At 39.4% G+C, this 12173-nt stretch overlaps 1 long non-coding RNA gene across 10 annotated transcripts in view; it reads left to right on the plus strand.

Moving 5' to 3' along the window:
• Window positions 1-12173, plus strand: part of LOC104148584 (uncharacterized) — a 136122-nt gene that overhangs the window by 8438 nt on the left and 115511 nt on the right. For 5 of the 10 annotated variants that reach the window (XR_011141146.1, XR_011141147.1, XR_011141144.1 and 2 more), the window contains exons 2-3: window positions 4261-5290; window positions 5449-6388. This is a non-coding gene — a long non-coding RNA (uncharacterized lncRNA). Of the gene's footprint in view, window positions 1-553; window positions 686-3048; window positions 3199-4260; window positions 5291-5448; window positions 6719-12173 lie in introns of those variants that run through there. The other 5 variants (XR_695150.2, XR_695149.2, XR_695151.2 and 2 more) reach the window with 4 other exon arrangements.

Genomic DNA, 12173 nt, shown 5'->3' on the forward strand with positions numbered 1-12173 from the left:
CATAGCAGTCACTTTTTGCAGGGAGGTAGGCTGGTAAATACGGAATGCACCAAAATATAACTCTACTACGTGGCTATATAAGGATTAGCTGGCATATGGACATGGAGTGACTATGAATGCACAAAAAGAGATGACTGGCAGAATATTTCTACACTGTGTACTTTTTCAGGTGAGATAGCTCTCTCCAAAGAAAGAAAACAAAGTATTACCTAGGGCTGTTCAAGACGTTTCTAAGAAACTGCCTTTTCTTTGATAAAGTACAGTTTCATCAAAACCTTTTTTTTTTTTTTCTTGCAACAACTGAGATAGCAGTTTTGTCAGAAGAGTTGTTTGGGTGAGGACCGAGTTCCTTGTCAAACTGAAGAATGGGGTTAAGGGGAGCACAGACATCTTCAGCTATTCCGAATAGCCATTTAGTCAGTGGAAGAGAGGTACAAGACACTCTATCTTGTCTTCCTAAGTCGAAAAGTTAATTTTTGTGGTGCAGGTGCTATAAAGTAGTAACATATGACATAAATTTTTTTCATCTCTCTCTGCTTTTTGTTTATACTAGGCCTTTTGAATCGGGAGCAGCAGGAACCTGAGCTCTGGTCTTCTTTTGAGATGGTGTCTCAACCACTCAGATGTTGATATGAATCATGAATCTCTTCTGTTGGATTTCACTTTACGTAAAAATGAGTGAACGGTTGGTTGTTAGAACAAATTAGGACTTACCTTTCAATCTGTTCCCTTCCGACTATCTTAACCAGCAGACTTTCTGGTAGATATGTCAATATCTTTCTTTCTATTTTTTTCCACAATTAATGTCGCAATTTTTGAAGTTCATCTCTATACACAAAGGAACCATTGTTTAAATCTCATGCATTTTTGCAAAGACAGGAAAACTCCTTCCTGCCCTGTTCTGGTATTAGCTGGTTAGTACCTCAGATCTGATCCCATTGCTGCTCCATACACATAAATCTTCTTTAGTCAATAGGACTGTTTCTGCCTGAAGGAATGCATGATCAGCTGCACACAGAAGCATAAAATAGATTTTTCTGCTTCGAATCCTTAAAATATTTTTATCAGGAAATAATTCCCAAAGCTGTATGTAGCTTGTATTTCTTTCCCTTCATTGAACTTCTTTCCTATACTTGTTGCTTGCTGAAGAATTGGACCTTTCATCTCATTTTTCAAGCCTCTTGGTCTAAATTTTACCTTTCCTGTTTGCTGTATGTCCTTATTTTAACATTTTGGCATGATATACTCTCTTGTAAGAAGTTTGTATGGAATACTGCTAAATCACTGAGCATTGATTCAGGTCGCTTATTCTGAAGTAATCTAGCACAAAATCATAACAAACCACAGGTACTGAAGCAATCTGGCAATGGGTCAAAGGACAGTAATGCAGTATGGTAGTACAGTATAATAGTAGTGCAAAATTTTGTTAACATGCTCCTCCACATGTAACGCTACAAGTGCTAGCTATGATACATCTGTATCTATGATACGTGTGCTGCAAATGGCATGAAATTCTCTAGGATATACCAGACAAACTGGAGATTCTCCAGTGTAAAAAAAACAGAGACCTCTTTAATGAATATAAAACATATTCAACAACCTGGCTAGAGGGGATATTTCTTCCAAATGTCCTCATATGCCACTTGACTGGCATCCATTTGTTTGGTTATGTCCCTTCTTAATAATCCCTATCTCTAAGGTTGAATACTATTGGTAGTTATTTTTGAAAGTGGCTAAACTCTTGAACTCAGTTTTTGTAGGAATAAGTTTCACATATTAATTATACAAAAGTTCTTAAAAGGTGATTTCTTTCAGTTTTATCTTTTAGACGGTGCTCAACCCCATAGTGTGTATTGTGGGAGAGGGGAAACTGAGCTTTTCAACTCATATTTTTTGCAGCATCTTTTAAACTTCTATTAATTTTCTCCTTTGAAGATATTTGTGTTAATCATTTTAATGTTCCCTCACCTCGAAATGTTCCCAGCCTCTGATTAAACATGGTGCCCTTTCTCTGGATCCTTTCTATTTCCAGTAAATCACTTCTGAATTGGAGTGACCACAGCTGGGCTCAGTATTCAAGATGAATGCACACCACTGACTTAGGCCGTGGCATTGTAATACTCTCAGCCTTATACCCTAATCCTTTCTTCATACATCTTGACATTTTGTTTGCTTCTTGATCGCTGCTGTGCACTGCGCAGATGTTTTCATGGAATTGTCCACAGTGACAACAAGATCTTTTTCATGAGTGATTGCATGTGAGTGATTATAACTCAGCTATGTGTATGAGCAGTTGAATTGCCCTTTCCAGTGTGTATCACCTTGAACTTTTCTGCAATTAATTTGATCTGTCATGAACACTGTGCAGACGCTTAGTTTAGTTTGGCCATTCTCCAAAGTCTTATTTAATCTTGGCTAATGGAAATCATGTCACATAAAATATACTTTTTCTGGCAAAAAATATTTTGCTGCTAAAGACTTTGTTCGAGGTTATTAACAGTATTTATTGCTATTTGTCTCAGCTACTGCCTGGACTTTGCACGGTATTTTCCAAGTCAAAAAGAAAGACTTATCCTCCAGGGAGTTCAGCTTCTAAACACAGCTTTGAGAGAAGGGATTCACAACATAACTGGAATATTCAGCATGATCATTACCTACACCCTGTTTTTTTTTTTTTTTTTTTTTGAAGTATGTTTATCATTTTTAATAAGTTTTGAAAAAGAGCTCTGCCTAGATACTTTTCAAACTCCTCAGTGTACATCAGCTGGTATCCCTGTAGGCCAGATAATATATTGCATGTTGTGAAACAGTTTCTTTACTACTGTAGATACCTGTGACAGACTTCCTTCTCTGATGAAATGTGATTATCAAATCTGACCCTTTTTAAAATCTTTTTACCAGTTTTTAACCCCAGGCAGAACTTTATCCTATGATAGATTTGTTTCTTAAGCAGCTTCACATAAGGAATGGTGTTAAAAGCCTTTTGTAAATCCTAATAAATAATGTTAACTGGATCTGCTTTAACTACTATTTTAACAACATCCTCAGGCTCAGATTCAGCAGTCAATCCATATTTAGCAAAACACTTCATCACAAACTAGAAATGAAACGCATGCCGTAGTGCTTTGCTGAAGAGAGATGAACTTAAGCATGTTTTCAGAATTGCTGCACAAGGGACTTGAGTTGATTAAGCAGAAGGTGAGCAGAGACTTTCACGTTCATAGTATTCTTTATACTTTTTTTTTCATCACAACCACCTGCTATGTAGTGTCTAATATCTTAACTGTAGTCCTCCTGAGACATTGACTGCTTTGCTTTGGTACCTAACTATCTGACATGTAGTCCGAGAAAACATCCATCCCCAGCTGCGTTTTCTAGATGTCATGTTGTAGGAATATATGCTACTGTTTCTAGTGGCAGGGTAACTAGTAGCAAAATATGGGAGAGACACAGAACCCAGCTGTGTGTTTTATTAATATTTGTAACTGTAATATCTTCAGGGAATTGACATTGCCACATTGCACTCTTGCCTAGACTTGGTGGCTGTCCATTTTGCCTGAAAGTAAGATGAAAAGTGTTCATTCTTCTGTAGCTAATGCCCAGTGAAAGAAAGCTTCAGTGTGTCTGTTGTGCCTACAAAAGTATAACACTCCTGATGATAGGACACAGATCATCCAAACAACATTCAACGGTAGTTCTTTGTCTCCTCCTTCTTTCTCCATTTCATGCCACACCAATGTTCTGTACATTGTTTCAATGTCTGGCAACACAGAAGATTGATACAGATCAGGGTTCTCAGTTTCTCCCATTACCAACTTGGTGATGATAGCCGAATAGAAAAGCCTTTTACAGCACTGAATGAAGAATAAATCTATAAAGATTTAATTAACCTCTGCAGAGCTTACTGAATCCTAACTGAGTTTAATCATAGTTTTTGTAAGTTAGGAAATGCTTGGCATATTTTTGACTCTTGTATAATAGTTTGAGCTGGCTATATATACAAACCAAATTTGTAAATTTAAATTAATAAATGCTTTTATTAGAATTTACTGGCACAGGAATTCCCACTTGTGTGTACAAGCAAAAAACATTTCTGCTATAAATAAAGCTTTTGTTTATTTCCCCTAGGTACAGATAACTAAAAAAAAAGAAAAACAAAAACAAAGAAGGTGATATGAATCAGTGCATGGAAACAAAGTAGTAACATACATTATTTTCTACTGACTGGGCTTAACATGTCTTGTTCTTTTGCTCCCATAGATGTCATTGTGAATTATGTCAGTTCATGCTGAAAGAGTGGATTGAAAGTGACTCGCTCTGGATTTATCCATTCCCATCCTTTGTTTCAAGAGGATTGAGTTAAAAACTTTTACTCCAAGGCTAAAGACCTACCAAAACTACCTTTATTATTTATAGTTCTTATGGCTGTCACATCGCCATCTCAAAGTCATTGACCAAGACTCCGTTGAGCTAGGTAATATGCATAAAGAACAAAAAAGGATGTTTTGGCACTGAGAGCTTACATTTGAGAATAAAAGGAGACAATAGAATAAGAAGAACAGTACAAGGAATGAGTGAAACAATGCTGATGATGGAGCAGGGAGCCCAGCTCTCATGAGGTGTCAGAGAGGAGTTCAGAGATAGCCCCTGCCTGTGTGGACAGACCCATGTCACAGCAGATGGGCCTGAATGACAGGCAGGGAGTGATTTTATCCACAGAGACAGAGAAAGGAAGTAACAGGAACTGGAGGAAAAGAGGAAGGAACCTGTCCTAATTATGTGGAGTTTGACTTGATAGCTGAAGATCTATGAGGCCAAGATGTTAATGTGAGCAGAGCAAGAGTCAAATCTGGAGTAGAAAGATTGACTTATAATTCACCTGTATAGAAATGGACATCTGAGTTGTGTTTATGAGTATGATTAGTCTCAGAGGAAGTTAGAAGGAGAAACTGGAAACACAGACCAAAGTTGGAGTATCTGTAATAGGGTCTGTCACTTGTAGGCCTCACATTCTGCTCCTGTAACCCCTCTGCCCTCTCTGGAAGTGACTAGTCTGTTGGAGGTACTAATGCCCTGACCCACGTAACACTATTCAAGAGCAAATTACTTCTGGACATCATCATCACTACTCTGTACAGTATTTAGGGAATTAGCAACGATTACTGGACAGTATCTTGTTTGGGGAACCTCGCTGGAGTTGCCACAGAAAAAGCCAGCACTGACCTTCTGCAATTCTCTGTTGTCTTTAACTGACCGGTGGACCTTTTGCCCTGTTCGACAGACAAAAAATGTAAGGGCAAAACCTGCTTTCCTACCTATATTCTGTTCCCTCCCCCCTCCCTCTCCCCCCCCTCCCCGGCAAGTGAAATACAACTATTTTCCATGCGTTGGTGCTTCCTTTTAACAAACTGGAAGGAACTTCTTGAATCTGCTTTTTTTCCCCTACAGTGAAATCCGTGTCTGAGTGGTTTTCTCTTCTAGAAGCATGCAAGAAGAATCCTAGCCTGCCCTACACTGCTAAGAAGATCTTAAACTCAGGCAACAATCTTATGCTTTAAAGAAGTCTCATGAAGAAGCCACAGGTTCAGCTCCAGAGCCACATAATCCTGTTATACTAATGCAGATATTACAGCTTCCATACACTCTCTCTATGGTACTTTGCTCTCTAGTTCTCCCTTCCTCCTGTGCCAAACGAAGAACCATAGGGTTAGAAGGGACCTCGAGTGGGTGTCTAGACTATTTTCCTGTCTTGGTACCAAACAGAAGCCTATCTGCAAGGCTATCTGCAAGAAGAGGGTTTAAGGAATAAAACAGTAAACACAGAACAGCAGAGCAAGTATTGCAGAGAAAGAGAGAGAGCGTGAGCAGTTCCAGCAAAGGTGCATTTATTTAGAAGAACATGGGACACGAACTTTCAGCAAAGCCTGTTTGAACATGCAGGTGAGCACATTTCAGCATGAACAGGCTTAGAACGGAAGCCTGGTATGGGTAGCAAAAGCAGCTCCTGAATGTACTGTCTTCCCTGGTTAGGTTATATACAAAAAGACTGAATGAGCTCACTAGCTTTATAATAGGTGGCCATGGCCACACCCAGCAGTCTCCTCTACTAACCCTGGCAAGCACTGGCTCCTGGTGGGAAAACACACTATGGATGAGGAGGGGACAGGCAGGCTGGGGTAAGCAAAAGCTGCTTTTTCTCTCTCCTTACCATGAACTTTGGGTTAGCTGAACCATGCCAGGCAGAGGAAGGCTATGGCAAGTGTCTATTAGGAAGCTACAACTGGGGATGGATGTTTGGCTCTGGTTTGATGCCTTCATTCACTCAGAGATGATGAGACCTCATGGAGTTATCTGCTCTCATTGCCCATTCCGTGCTGTTGCCCCAAAGGTAAGGAAAATGTAAGATATTTTTTCACTAACAAATTGGGTGAGCTATTTGTCCTTCCCCTCCTCAGGGCTTTGAGGGAGCAAAATGCTTTAGGGGAACAACCCTATGTAAACCTGGCCCAGGAGGCTTGCTTACAGTGTTTTGACATCTGATGCCCACCCTTCTAGCTCTCTGTCTTTCTTCTCCCTCTCTTTCCTCTCTCTCTCATTCTTGCTGTATTTATCTCTTTATCAATTTGCTTTTCCACAGACATTTTAGCTTCTTTTCCTGATTTCTTTGAGTAAGTTTTTTAATTGTTTGAAGAGTAAAATAAAGGGATAAGAAAGCTGTCTTCTTTTTTTCCACTTTCACCATTAAAAAGACTACACTTTTTTTTTAATGAACTCAGTTTTTTGGCTAAGATAGAGTCATGGTAAATTTTCTACTTGTGTAAAGAAAAACAGGACATATTTGTTTTCCATTCATGAACTCACTTGTTATATTCAAGACACTTCGGGATGTGGGCTCAGAATATCTAAAAGACCATATAAATCTCCAGAGTAAATATCATAGCCAAAAAGTTCATGTCTTTCTTTGCCACATTACGACTTTCTTCAATAAAGTAAAAGGTCAGGTGTGCAGTATATTCATTGTGGCCGGGCCAATATCCTTATAAATCTTTCCACCTTCATGTCAAAATGTCAGATACTTTTTTCTAATTGTTTACCTCTCCATAAAAATATGTAAATTTACTAAAAAAAATCCACCCTCTTTATACTTTAATGAATGTTATCTTAAAAAATAAAAGCAGAGTAGACACAACAACCCTTTGAAAGAGAGGTACTTCACTGCACGTGCTTGTAATGCTACAGAGACACAGAAGGAACAAATGCAACAAATGATAATTATGTTGCTTAGCCTGGTATTGGGAAGTGTTCAGATACCATGGAGGTGATTACAATGACAGAACCTATATAAAACGCTACCAGACCGAAGAAAAATGATATTGAAATAGCACTGAAAGTTCAAGGCTGCTTATGAAAAACGTTATTTTTCCCTCCATTTCTGGCTTCAAAATAATTATTTCAAGAGCTATTTTTTACATCATACAGTGTTTCTGTTCTCTGTCTACTCAAAAATGGAAAACTTTCAATGCTGAAATATCTTATTTCAGATCATCAGCTGGTAAAGATCAGCCAGGCTCCATTATATGCCTGTTTGCACCAGCTGAGATTCTGACCACAGATGCTTTCCTGCCTGTGAGTAGGAAATGGGTGTTCATGTGAAGCAATAAGAATAACCTGAAAGCTAGCGAGCCCCCTATAAACTATTCATGGCTAGAACAAAAGAAGTGCTAAATGTTCCTTTTCCCAGAAGCCCTTAGCTTTTGGACAGCTCTGTAACAGTGGGAAAAAGAAGGCAGGACTGTCCACAATTCCAGTACTGCATTACTGACAGTTAGGGAATGAACAGTTTAAAAATGGCTCCAATTTTTAAGTGACTCATTTTTCATTCTGTATGTGCAGTCTTGTGCTTTGGTTACCATTAGTCCAGTTAGAAAAGAGGCAAGCGATAGGAGAAATAAAAGCAAATATTTGAAAACCAAATACAAAATAGTCTAAACCAATGTTTTCCGTAATGGGAGGGCATCACACATTACGTATCTCTCATAGCTTGGGAGCGAGCAGCAAATGCTGCTCATATTAAGAAGCTGGGAATCTTCATTTTGCAGTGGCAAAACTCCTCTACTTGCTTACAGACTCAATGAATCATAAGACACTGGATTTTCAGCTTACATAGGAACACTATTGTTCATTTTGCATCCAACTGAGAGCACCCTAATCGGAGGCTAGAAATATTCCACACTTAGGCAAAATGAAGAAAAAGCCCCATAAGCTTGACATGTTTATATTTGATATAATATACCAGCTACTTGAAGCGATTCAGAGATTTTCGAAGTTGGAAGGGACTCAGGGAGAGAAATAGACTAAAAGGTACAGTGCAGGTGAGGATGGCATAAAAATGCAATTTATCATCTGGTTATGAAGTTTATTACATGAATATCAATGTCAGGTGGGTTCTTGAAATGAGACGTGTATATACTCCTCAACCTTTCCAGGAAAACATCATCACCCTTTGCAGTAGTTTAGCACAGGATGCAAGTGCATTAGAAGACAGGATACTGGCACTGCTCAGCGTATCAAATATATGTACTGACATTTTGCAGTTATGATTGTTACCGTGGGCTATAGGACAAATAGGTTTCAATGAGTCTTTTAAAATTCCATTTTAAATACTGCCAGGAAATGACGAATGTGATATCTAGTTGCAGGGAGAGCTTAGTAAAGGAAAATGTATTATCCAGATGTGCATTTAGCTTAGAAGGGGCATTGAATACTCCTAATGCTTGTGAGCAGTGCCATGAGATTAGCTCGCTACAGGCTGTCAAGAGCTTGCCAATTTATAATGTTTAATTATATATCTCCTATGTTATAATTCATTAGTACCTTTAGTTTTTCTATTGTTAAGACATTTTAATGTTTCCCCTTTCCAGATAACCACAACCAAATAAAAATAACCTACTAAAATGATTATTTTTACCAGTGGAAAACAAGTTAGCCCAAACTGTTTTTAAAAGGGGCGGCTTATTTATTCTTTTCCACTTATTTTAACAGGGCTTTTTTTGCTGAAACTAAACATATTTTCCATGCTGGCTCTTAGCAAAAGAGAGGAGAAAGCTGGAGGGCAAAGGAGATAGACCTCTGTCATCAATCTATAGTCTTCAGGAGCCTAAAAGCATAATAGTTACCTATCACTTTGTTCTGCATTCCTCAAAAACAGCATTAGTAAGAACAAGGATTGTCACAGTTGCTGTTATATACTAGATGTAAACATTATTGTCAATTGGCTTTCGTTACTAAGAATGGCATGCCGTTCCAAGCCAAATTCAATTTCCATTCCCTTTTGTTGAACTTTGCCCAATTTGGTTACTCAAAGCACAATAACTGTGAATTCATAAGTTGCTTTCTATTGCTTCTTAGTCACTTTATGGAGAAAGGCTCTTTTATTATGAGAGGTTTGTAGGTTTGTTTGGGAACTAAGCTCCTAGGGTTCATTGCACACATACCTGATGGAGAGAGGTAGATACTTGGATGCTCTGAATTGCCTTTTGGAGTACCCATTGGCCATCAACTGCACATTAGTACATAAGGTAGGAAGAATAAGTATCCTTTTTATAAGGGCTTATCAAAAAGTCCCATTTAAGATCAGGGTCTTGTTAAGCTAAGTATGGTGCAGACACACAGGCAGAGATGGGCCTTGCTTGCTTGAAGAGGAAACAGGTATAGAAAGCTGAAAAGACTTTGCTGGTGCCCTATGCCGGAAAACTTTTTGCCCAGATCCCAAGACTGTCCTTTCTCTGCCCCACTTGACTTTTCTTTACCCGTCATTGTAGAGAAAACAAAAACAGCATTCCTAAACGTGTCCTTTGACTCCAAGATTAGACTCCAAGTCCTGCTCTTCCCTTAAATCTCTACAAACAGAGTTTTAGTAGACAAGGTAGAGTTTTTGTCAAAAAAAATCATCAATTCTTGGGTTTTTTTTATATATTATGGTGGTCTTTTAGATGTAATAGCTATTATATTTGCACGAGATGCAAGTGCACAGAGACTTAAATCAGGTCCTCAAATGGCAGAAGTTACTATGGCTTTCAATGGCTCTTGAGTTTTTACTTCACAGGAGTTATGCTGGTTTACACCAAATGTTGATCTGATCCTTTTCCTTGCTGGCATTCTAATCAGGAAGTATCTCTTACCTTTTCAGATGCTATTGAGGGCCTAAAATAGGTGCACCCAGGGCACATCTATTCTGTACTCAGAAAGAGTGGGATGGCAGTGTGAATAATAAGGGAAATAACAACAGTGGCTATCAATGGGAACTCTGCCTGTCAGCATAGCGTCATGTCCAAAAAAACCTCGCTATATATCAGGTGATCGTGGATTTAGCTAATCCAGGTTCTTTCAGAAGAGAGTCATGAATAAAAAAGTGGAAATAAAGAATGGCAGTGTTCTGGCTGCATCATTCACATTTTTGAGAGGCTTTGCTGCATTATTGTTAAAGGTGGCAATGTGCAGAATAGCTTTTCTGGCTGACTCATGCTTTTCCACTGGCAACATGATGACTGGGAGCCAGCCGTGCGGAGCAATGCAGCAGGGAGGAGGGAGAACTGGAAAGTGATGTCTCAGAGGTGGGGCTGTTGCCTCTCACTTGCATGGGGTTTAAAGATAATCACAGAATCACAGAATGGCCAAGGTTGGAAGGGACCTCTGGAGATCATCTAGTCCAATCCCCCCTGCTCAAGCAGAGGGTCATCTAGAGCACGTTGCACAGGAGAATAATGATGAACTAGGCCATAGCAAGCCTAGGATGGAATAGAGGAAGAACAAATAGCACTTGAAGTCGGGTTTAATGGTGTTATCCCTGCTTGTTTACATAGCAGAATTTTGAACATGAAGAGGCAAGCACAGTTTCTGTAGAAGTGCTGAGAGATACAATGGACTGGAGCTTGCTAGGAGAGAGTCTCGGTGCAAATTTATCTTTACTGCACTATTCCCCTCCTTTGAACACTGTAATGACACAAATCTACCTCAGGGTGAAATGCCTGGATTTCCTTGAATCTGGGTCCCAAAGTCAGAAATTCAGACGTAACCATGATTTGGAGCTGCACTGGGGCATGTTGTCTGTTTAGTTGGGTACCAGCCTGATCTTAAGGCCAGACAAAGTGTTTTCAGGAGCAGTAACTTGGCAAAACCATGCTTGCTTTAGGGGAAGCCTGAGCACATTAGTGTGTGCCCAGGTTCTCATTCGTGCATGCTGGATACCCTTCCATTCACCAGCACCTAGTAAGTAACGGGACTCTAAGCATAGGGCGGCTCTTGTGAATGCAAGCTTGCAATCAGATAGCACTTATGTCTGAAGAATTAGTGTGCTTTTGCTGTCCTCTCCGTATTATCCTGTAACATTAGGGTTCCAGAGCAAGAGCCTCATTTACCAGCAAGTGAAATGACAGGGGGTGTGATACAGCCCCCAACAAGGTAGAGGGGGGCAGAGAAGAGCGGGATAAAACTGGGGGCAGCACAGGCCTGCTTTGCCAACGTACAGCCACTATTTACAGCACAGTATCCTATAAAATAATGGCTCACTCTCCAGACAGTAACTTATTTATATGCATGCTTTAATGTTTTGCAAATCACTGCTTTAAAAAAATGCCCAGCTGGAAGACAGAAAGGCTTGGGAGACAGAGAATCAGCTTGATCGAGAATCAGATTAAATAAAAATGACATGGAATTTGATGAGTGCACATGGTTGGAAATAAAAAACACAACCATCTCCAATGCAGAAGTGCAGCCTCATTGCAAGGACTGGTTGCTGTAGTTTGAGACACCATGCTTTTGCTATAGCTACTGAAAAAAAAAAAAAAAGAAAGAAAAGAGACATTGGCTTATATTTGGTGACAGCATTTCTTCCAGTCTGAAACATCTAATTAGCTTATAGCTTTTAAAGCCAGAATGGACTACTTTGATACCCTAGTCTGACCTTTAAAAATATGCCCATGCCTCATAACAGCAAACCAGCAGGACCAGTAAGAGACAGAAGAAACTTCTAAGGTGTAACAAGTGTGGCAGAAATATGTATAGCTCGTGGACTGAAAATTAGCATATGGACCACAAAGCAGGTGTCTGCCCATACTGGAGCAGGTATGACAGTTTGGGTTTGGTTTCTGGGTTTAAACAAGGCAAGGATGAGT

This window comes from Struthio camelus, chromosome 4 (assembly GCF_040807025.1).
Source record: "Struthio camelus isolate bStrCam1 chromosome 4, bStrCam1.hap1, whole genome shotgun sequence".
NCBI classification, from domain to species: domain Eukaryota; kingdom Metazoa; phylum Chordata; class Aves; order Struthioniformes; family Struthionidae; genus Struthio; species Struthio camelus.